At 37.5% G+C, this 10,284-nt stretch overlaps 1 protein-coding gene across 1 annotated transcript in view; it reads right to left on the bottom strand.

Annotated features, from left to right (window-relative positions):
- Window positions 1–9,390: 9,390 nt before the first annotated feature.
- The window catches only part of sept4b (septin 4b), a 50,327-nt gene continuing 49,433 nt past the window's right edge, over window positions 9,391–10,284 (bottom strand). The window contains exon 14 of the mRNA XM_031297074.2: window positions 9,391–10,284. This exon is cut by the window's right edge and continues 911 nt beyond it. The gene's annotated coding sequence lies outside the window, so the exon portion shown is untranslated.

The raw sequence follows: 10,284 nt of genomic DNA, 5'->3' as shown, positions 1-10,284 counted from the left end.
ACATAAAGTAGTAGTATGGGGCTTTTATTTAAAGTTACATTAATGTCAAGTTGTACAAAGCATAAAGGTGTTTAGGTAAAGACTGACCTGACTACTCAATATAGGAGAGAGATAATCATTGCAGTAATTTGTATTATACATCCTTGCAACTAACTGATGTTGTTAACTTGTTTCTTGTATTAAGTACTTAAGACTAAAAAATGGGTCAAGGAAACAGAAAAACAGAAAATAAAACTGTGTGTGTGTGTGTGTGTGTGTGTGTGTGTGTGTGTGTGTGTGTGTGTGTGTGTGAGATCTGCAGAGCAGAGATCGACCTTTGACCTTAGCTGACAACTGCATGCTAGAGGCCGTTGCTCTGTCAAAGGGAGAACTAGTCTACTCCAAGAGAGATCTTCCAACATTGATAGTTGATAGTGATGTTGTAGATATGAAAAAGACAGAACATTGTATAACAATATTAGAAATACAAAGTCAACAATATCACATTTGGATATACGAATTCATAAATAAAATAGCAGTTTGCTTAGAGGGCCAAGCTTCCTATATCTTTTTCTTTTTTAACTATCGCTTATAGTTTTCTTAAATCCTCTCTTTTCTAGTAAATAACAAGAACCTTGTTTGAGTTAGAGTTTTGATCTAATCATAGTTGCCGTTCCAACACCCTTCAGGGTCTTTTCAGTGATACTTTTACTGGATAAAAAATTGTGGTCTTAAATTCTTAGTTTCTGCTCTTAAGAGATGTATCATTTGTCGGTCATTCAAATGCATGCATACATAGTTGTCAGTTGCATATTGCGTTGTATAATTAATTATTATAAATAATTGAGCTCAGGTTGAAATGCAGATAACACGAGACCAGAGTAAAATGCAAGGTAGTACTACTTACTTTTAACGTTGGTGTTTTACAAAGAAACAAATTTGGGTCGGGGTGCAAAGTTGAATCTTGTCTTACTTTTTTTTCTTCTTTTCTTTATTAACACTGATCACATAAGGTTTAAAAATGTTTGTAATGTTTTTAATATAATTAGCTAAACTACTTGCTGCTATGTTATCTTTTTTAAATTGGCATCTTTCACCACAAAACACAAACAATCTTTTAAGCGAATGTGGTTATGATAGTTACATTAAAATGATACAAAATCAGTTTTGTATTCACAAGTTAAAATTCATGTTGAACATACCATATCTTGTCTGTGAGACTTACATTTTGGCAACGTGTTAATTATGAATTGGGAAATTACGATGCCATGTCGCTAAAACATAAATGCATCTGGTGAAGTCATATAACTTCAAGGTAGTACTACTTACTTTTAACGTTGGCGTTTTACAAAGAAACAAATTGGGTTCAGGGTGCAAAGTTGAATCTTATCTTACATTTTTTACAGCTATTATAAGCATTGTGTACATCAAGGAGAATAAAATATAATTTTAACAGCTGTATTAATACAAAAATGTCACAAGCACATATTTTTTAACGTTTGTATATTTAATACAAGCTTAACTATTTGCTGCTACGTTATCTTTTTTAAATTGACATCTTTCACCACATTAAACACAACCAATCTTTTAAGTCAATGTCAATGTTTGTCATTGTGAATTGTCAATCACTACAAATCTGTTTTGCTAGTTAAATTAAAATGATACAAAATAAGTTTTGTATTCACAAGTTAAAATTCATATGCATGTGCGGGCGAACATTAGTGGTTCACATGCATAAGCGGCTACATGACAACATGAACTGTGTGTGTGTGTGTGTGTGTGTGTGTGTGTGTGTGTGTGTGTGTGTGTGTGTGTGTGTGTGTGTGTTTCATGTGTATAATGGTACACAAGCACAAGAAAGTTGTAGGAGTGTGTGTATCTTTCCCATTAATTTCCTACATTTTGACCGTAAACAAAAAAAAGTGTGACTAAGTTGAATAAATCACTCAAAATGCAAAGAAAGTAGTCTTATGTATGTTAAGTATGTTATGTGTTCAAATGCCACGTGTGATTTTGTGTGATCTGATGAAAAATACCATATTTATGGTACAGGGAATGTTGATGTGAAATGTTTTTTTTTTTGACTTCTCACTGGTTAGCTCATTTGAACTGAAAACGCAATTTCCGGTAGAGTGTTCGGGCATGGGGAAAAATAGGTGTGGAGGGAAAAGGGGAGTGAACACAGATCCCCGGGCCAGAACGATGCAGGCACAGCCAGATGAGTACGGAGCAGCGGAGGACGCAGGAGGGCAGAGGACAGTGTGTGTGAGAGAGAGAGAGGGAGAGAGAGGGAGGGTGAACCAGAGAGAGAGGAAGGGAGGGCGAGGGTGTGTGTGTGTGTGTGTGTGTGTGTGTGTGTGTGTGTGTGTGAGAGCAGAGGTTGACCCCTGACCTTAGACCAGTAGACCAGTAGACACAGAAACAGTTGCCCCTGAAATAAGACGCCTTCCTCCGGCTCGCGGGAGACAGCTGCTTTTGGTGAGCACTCAGTTTATACAGAAAGAGCTGCAGAAACAAGTCCTTAATAATTTCTCCTTTGCAATATTGTAATATTGTAATGTACTTGGAGCAGCAGAGGACACAGGGAACCAAAAATACGAACCAGAGCGATGCATGCACAGAACCGTCAACATTTTCTACAAAATGTAAAACCTAATTTGACCCATGTTATTAGTTATTAAGCTGCTCCATTTCATATAATGCTAACACGCTTTGTTGGACCAAGTATGACAATGTAACCGTTGGACAATATTTTTGTGGGATGTCAGCTTAAATAGTTTAATAGCTTTAATATTTTTTGTTTGCGGTTCATTCCTATATTATTAAAAGACATTGAATGCATTAACAATCGGATTTAACGATCTTAAACATGAACTAATACTATAACAAATACTGATAAAGATATTTAACTCATTCAAAACCATCATCTACGTATTGCCTGTCACCCTCTTCTCTCACTGGCTCATTTTTAAAAAATGCAATTTCCCGTATCACGCCCATTGGCTCATTTAAAAACACGCAATTTCCTGTCTCGATGCATTAATATGCAGTTTCCGGACTCCTCCCAGGAAACATCCGGTCTGAGGCACGCCCTCTTTCTAGAAGGTTCTGGAAGGATTGCGTCAGAAACACCTGTCGAACATCAATCAAAATTTTGACAGGTCGTGACCTCTTGACCTGGCTGTCATCAATCAAACTCGCATATTTGAGTGAAAGAAACCGCCTACTTATACTCTCTGTCAAAAAAGTCATAGTATAGTATGTTGAGAGAAAAAAAAAATAGAAAAAAAAATATCACAAAAAAGTCAAAGTATAGTATCTCAAAAAAAAAATCTTTTATATTTATAAATTCTATTTAAAAATCATAGTATAGTATGTGGAAAAAAGTAATGGTATAGTATGTCGAAAAAAGTCATAAAAAAGTCATAGTATAGCATGGCGAAAAAAAATTGAGAAAAAAGTCATAGTATGGTGTTGAAAAAAGTCATAGTATAGCAGGTTGAAAAAATCATAAAAACATAGTATAGTATGTCAAAAAAAAAATCATAAAAAGTCATTATAGTATGTCAAAAAAGTCATAATACTCATAGTATTGTGTGTCGAAAAAGGTCATAGTATATGTCGAAAAAAAAATCATAAAAAAGTGATAGTATAGTCTGTAAAAAAAAAATCATAAAAAGTCATAGTATAGTATGTCAAAAAAAGTCATAAAAAAGTCATAGTATATAGCATGTTGAAAAAAGTATAACAAAGTCATAGTATAGTATGTCGAAACAAGTCATAGTATAGTATGGTGGGAAAAAAATCATAAAAAAGAGACAGTATAGTATAGTATGACGAAAAAAGTCATGAAAAAGTCATAGTATAGTATGTCAAAAAAGTCAAAGTATAGTTTGTCGTAAAAAAGTCATAAAAAGTCATAGTGTATTGTGTCAACCTCGCCGCCCTCTCCACCTGAATGACAGACAAACTTTCTTGGCTTAAAATTGCAGTAGGGACCACTAAAAACACCACTACCTCGCCGTCTTCTCCACCTGACTGACAGAAACACTTTCATTTTAAAATTACGGCAACAATCGCTAAACACACTGCAAACTCATGGTCCTTTCTACCTGACTGACAGACACACTTTCTTGGCTTAAAATTACTCCCCTTTGGTCGGCTAAGGCCGCTGAACAGGCTACACGGTTGTTCTGCCAAAGTTAAATTGCATGTTTCCATTATGAGGAAGTCAAACTTGCAGTTTCTGTCATAAGTCTGTCAAGGCGGTTGTCAACAGCTGTAGCCCACTTGCATGGTCCTCTGGTAACGTTAGCAGTTATCATTAGCATGGCGGCGTTAGCCAGGACCAGTCGGGATCACTTCACTTTTGGGCTCTAAGCTGTCTCCATCTTTCAAATACATCTCCAATATTTACCCGGGTTTTGTTACATCTCTGGTCATACAACTGTCTAGAAACAATGAGGTTTTTTAGGTCGGGTAGAATCTATCTCCGTTGATCCCATTCGTTTGTTTGCTTTCATGGCTGTACTAACGTTACACTTGTAGCGTGCTGGGTTTGCGTTTTTACAGGTATATCTGCCAACCTGGCCCGGCTGTCAAAATGGGCAGTTGATACCAACACACAGGCCAAAACACAAACAGACATTCCGTCACGGAACGGAAATTTCAAAGGAGAAAATACTGGCATTAGCATTGTTGTCAGAAAATATAGTATTTCAACTTAGCATGTTTCCTTAATATCTGATGACATATTGTGGTCATTTTTAGATTTAATACAGTAAATATATTATACATTGCACATTTAAGGGGCCTACATAGTTGCTGTCCCAGTGTTGTGCCGAAAACAGACTGCTTGCCGAAATATGACTGCACACCGCTAGAGGGCAATGTCAGGCTAAATAGTTATGTGCACCAATATTAACCAGGTCATTTTTGAAGGGCTTTAGCCCCGAATGTTTTTACTGTAGCCCTGAATGTCATTAGCCTAGTTGTTGTAGGTAACACAAAGTTTAAGTTCCTGTGTTCCCGTAACATGACGTTAACGAAAATCACCCAATTTGCTATACTTGCTTGGTATGAGGTCTACTAAAATTCCTGAAAAGTTTGTCTTTGTCAGCCTTTGCAATCCCGAGTTAGGGGGGCGCAGTCCTTTTTTGGCATGGGTTCATGGAGCCTGCCGAAATGTGACTGCCTCCCCTAACTCAGGACAGCAAAGTCACACAATTTGCTTCTGTATTTCTTTTCGTCTATTCTCTTGTAGATACATTTGTGTCGTTAATTGTTATCTCTACTGAGTCAACACATTTTTTCATTTGAAAAAATATTGTCAAACATCTGAATATTGCTGATCTGCAAGCATTTTAATATTGTTCTTAAACTATTGTTAACATTTTGAGAAAAAGAAAGTTATAGCCTAATATTACAAGAATAAAATCACAATACTTCAAGAAAAAAACACCTGCCATGTATGCTGTGCCTTACGTTATTGCTCTGCTGATATGGTAGTATCTGAGTCTGACAGACACGGACATCCCCGTTTGGGTCTCTGAATGAGACAAATTAACTGAAGCTGCTACTGTCCAGCATGGGCTGCTTATCTTTATTTTTACAGAACGGACACATAGGCAAGTTAACGTTAGTTTAGCTAACGGCTCATTCGGCTAACCGCTAGCTGATTGTAGCGGTCTGCCGTTAGCCTCCACAGGCAAGCTAACATTAGTTTAGCTAACAGCTAATTCGGCTAACTGCTAGCTGAGACAGCATGTAATAATAGAGAAGACACACCAGCCCGATAATCGGGCGTCGGGCCGTCTGGCGAGGTCCGTGACTCGAGTCTGTTCCGTGTGTCCCGTGCCGTCGGCCGTCCGAGGAGCCGTCGGCAATCATTTGAGCCGACCCGACATGTTCAATCGGGGACATGGCAGTCGGGACTCACCCGGAAATGGGGAGCGGATGAGCCTCTCAAAATCTGACGAAAATCTTTTAAACTGACCTTTGTCAATCTGAAATGAAGACAGATTCAGCAACTGCATGGCCTATTTCTCGCTTAAAATGTTTTCAGAAACACGTTTCGGTGAACTATTTTAGTACAATATGAGATCGTATTCTGAACAAGCCGCCATGACAGTCTGGCTGTGAAGTTCCCATAGACAGTATATAAGAGTGGACCAACAGATCCCGTTGCTCTGGACGGAGACCAGTGAAGGCCGTTAGAAGCACTTTTCCAGTGAGCGCTGAGCGTTACTGAGCAGCCTCCAACTGAGAGAACCGACGTAAATGTGCCGTGAGCAACGTGTCTGAAAGTTGTAAGTCTTCTGGTAGCTGTGCCAAGAGAAATCGCAATCATTCCCAATCTAGCAGAGAAGGAGAGTGTAGGTATATGTAAGGAGATAACATAGGCACAGGCTAATTATTGCTAACTAAAATGCTAGTTAACATTAGTAATTACACTTAAACAGCTAATGTAAGTCCAAACTGCCTGCAAGCTTCTCCTGTACTATACGGTAATTCCTCTACTATGCGACAGTAAGTTGCGTGGTTATGACACAATCGTTAGCCTATTTTTACAAAAACGTATACTACGAAGCCATAACGTGAGGTACAAGGTAATGGAGCCTTTCATACATTGTCGTGTTTCTTTACAAATAAACAATGGACAAATAAAGTCTTTAAACGCTTCAGATGTAAAGTTATTCGCGGTCAAAGTGACGTCAAAATGACGTCAAAATGAATGGCAGTCAATGGAATGCTAACGTCGGGTGATCGCTTTGTAGCATCAAAATGGCGCCATAGGAGATTCGAGCTCTGAGGCAAACAGTGTTGGGCAAGTTACTTCCAAAATGTAATACATTATAGATTACTAGTTACTGTCATTTGAAAGTAATTAGTTATATTACAATATTACTTTCTCTGAATTGTAATGCGTTACACTACTTTTGCATTACTTTTGAGTTACTTTCACCAAAATAACAAGGGAAGTTTGATTTGGCAGCTAGCTTGTGAATTTCACCACCGGATCAATAAAGTCTCGTCTTTATCCACTTTAATACATCATAGATTATTCATATTTTGTATAATTAATATAAATATGCAAAGTAACTAAAGCTATACAAAATAGATAAGTAAAACATATAATAGGCAAGTAGGAGAAAATGAAAATACTCAAAAGTACGGCATTGTTGTAAAATGTTTGTTTATAGCACTTCAATAAGAAATTCATGTTGTTTAGGTTAAAACACTCTAAAGGAAATGTTCAATTATAGTGTGATTAAAACTCACTATTAACATTATTTACAGTACTTGATTTACAGCTGATTTGTGAAAAGGTAGCCTACACAACCTTATTTAACAGTAATTTAGTTTTACTGCGAACCGTCACAGGAAGTGCTTTTATTTTGAAGTAGGCTACACGGAAGTTGTCTGTTGTGTAGCCTACTCTTGCTAGCTTACTGAGAAGCAACATGTCCGTCAGACTCAAGTTGTTCACTTTCTTGTTTGTAAAACTGCAACATATTGAACAGTAAATGGTCACAGTAAAAGACAAGCGCTTTTGGTCGTCATTCGAAGCCATTCCACTACAGGCATAGTTACTCTCCACGGCTGACAAAAATGCAATGATATTTACGTGTAGCAAGCCTCAACATTAATTCCCGACATGTTTATATCTGTCAGCCGCTGACGTACCGTCACCTGTTGGGACATACATGCTGTACGTACTGTCTCTGGTTCTGGTTCTGACCACGGGAACAGAAACAGGACAGCTCACTTCAACGCAGCGTAATAACTCCTGAAAATGGCAATCGCAAATGTATTTGTCTCTGCAGTCATCTCAACCATCAAATACAGCGACAGGAAAATAATACGGCTTTTTTTTTTTTCCTGTGAAGAAATGTGTCGCGGTGTTAGTGAATTCTTAAAAAAAACAATGCACCACTAAATGTTGCGTTAAAATGCGTTGTAACTCGCATTACTGAGATTGTATTATAATATTACCGAAATTTAATTAGTAATGCGTTATATTACTGCGTTACAGCAAAAAGGAATACATTACTGTAATTGTGTTACTTTTGTAACTCGTTACTCCCAACACTGGAGGCGAAGCTTACCCCCTTAGTCCATTCTTATATACAGTCTATGGAACCTCCCAAGGGAGTAAGCCTATCCTCGGACCGCGAACCTCCTATGGCGCCATTTTAATGCTACAAAGCCATCACCTCCCGTTAGCATTCCATTGACTGCCATTCATTTTGGCGCCACTTTGACAGCGAATAACTTTACATCTGAAGCGTTTAAAGACTCTATTTGTCCATTGTTTATTTCTAAAGAAACACGACAATGTATAAAAGGCTCCATTACCTTGTACCTCACGTTATGGCTCCGTAGCAGACGTTTTTGTAAAAATAGGCTAACGATTGGGTCATAACCATGCGACTTACTGTCGCATAGTAGAGGAATTACTGTATAGTACAGGAGAAGCGCGCAGGCAGTTTCGTCTCACATTAGCTGTTTAAGTGTAATTACTAATGTTAACTAGCATTTTAGTTAGCAATAATTAGCCTGTGCCTATGTTATCTCCTTACATGTACCTACGCTCTCCGTCTCTGCAAGATTGGGAATGATTAAGATTTCTCTTGGCACAGCTACCAGAAGACTTACAACTTTCAGACACGTTGTTCACGGCACATTTACGTCGTCTCTCTCAGTTGGAGGCTGCGCAGTAACCCTAGCCATCACCAGAAAAGTGCTTCTATTGGCCTTCACTGGTCTCCGCCCAGAGCAACGGGGTCTGTTGGTCCATTCTTATATACAGTCTATGCCAAAAACCCTAAAAACCAGGCAAACATTTAAAAACTAAGAACTGACTTACATTTCGTCTTGTGTTCATGTAGCTTCATCTGCTGCCCGACCTACTCCATGGCGACAAGAAGATGGCTTCAGCTAACCGTCGACAGGTTGAAAAGGCTGATTAGATTACAGCCTAACAAATTATATAACCTCTTTGACTCAAATATAAGCACCTATCTAATGATACATATGTTTTGGGAGATCTTGAAAAGTTGATGTGACTAACCATTTAATGGTCAACAGCCGTTAGGTAGGCTAACGTCACTTGAGGGGGGTGGGGCCACACCGGCCTTACTTCAGAATTCTGAAAACAAAAGTCCTACTTGCTGTCAACAACGTCGTACGGTCTGGCAATGCAAGACTATGTCGCTTATAACCATAGACTGTTTATATTTACAGTCTATGCTTATAATAACACAAGAGTTTGTAATGGTGGAAAACGCAGGAGCAGCTGATTCAAATCTGTTGTAAACTAATTTATTAAAATCAAGCCAAAGCATTCAATTCTGCTTACATGTTCACAACATAAAAGCAAAACCCAATGTCTGATGGAGACATGAAATATGAAATATTCATATTTTATTACAATTTTAGAATTTGTACATATTGTCTACTTATCCACATTTCATTTATACATGTATTACATAAATATACTCCAAAAAGTAGAATAACAAAAGACAAATTTAATATAAAACAAATTCAGAAACAAATGTAATACCTGACTCTGGGACAGAAGCTCGAGGAATGTACTTTTTTTTTTAACATAACAAAGGTCACCCAACATGGCAGAGTCATCTCATTTCCAAAAAAAGGTTGCACTTATGATCATAGAAACAATTAGCAGGAGAATCAAGTTAATCCAATAATTCTGTTCATTACTATTGGCTTTGATAAGTCATATTCTTCATGTCAATACAAAACTAATTTCACACTTTAAAAAGAAAAATCGAAAATTTAGGTTTGTCTTTGTTGGCTTTGATTATAAGATAAACATTAAGGTTAGCACACATCCAACATATAAGTTCCCTTGAACTGAGGACATAATTATAACCAACCAAAATACAATAACAAAATCCACCTCCTTCCAATATATTTTCCCCAACATTTAAGTAGCTACATATTTTAATTGCCCATAAATAACCTTATGATCACTTAATTGATCTGCAATCTGAGAATCCTTCACATAACACATGCAAAAATAAATACACTGCATGGCCTTTGAGGCGACCCTTCCCTTGGACACTCACATCATGCAAATCAAAGGGTCTTGTCTTATCAAAGTCCTCATCATCTCTAATGACTAACAGGTTTCCTCAGCTCTCACATGTGAACTGTTGGTTTTGTCATGAGATGAACTGACTTTAAAACAACTCCGTTATGGGGGAATTCTCAAAATAATAATGGACTCCTTTGCCATGTAAAAAGTAAGATTATTTGAAATGTTGATATGGCATCAGT

The sequence above is a fragment of the Sander lucioperca genome, chromosome 5 (genome assembly GCF_008315115.2).
Source record: "Sander lucioperca isolate FBNREF2018 chromosome 5, SLUC_FBN_1.2, whole genome shotgun sequence".
Lineage (NCBI taxonomy): Eukaryota > Metazoa > Chordata > Actinopteri > Perciformes > Percidae > Sander > Sander lucioperca.
The sequence above is the reverse complement of the archived record's forward strand: the minus strand, read 5'-3'. Positions and strand labels throughout refer to the sequence as shown.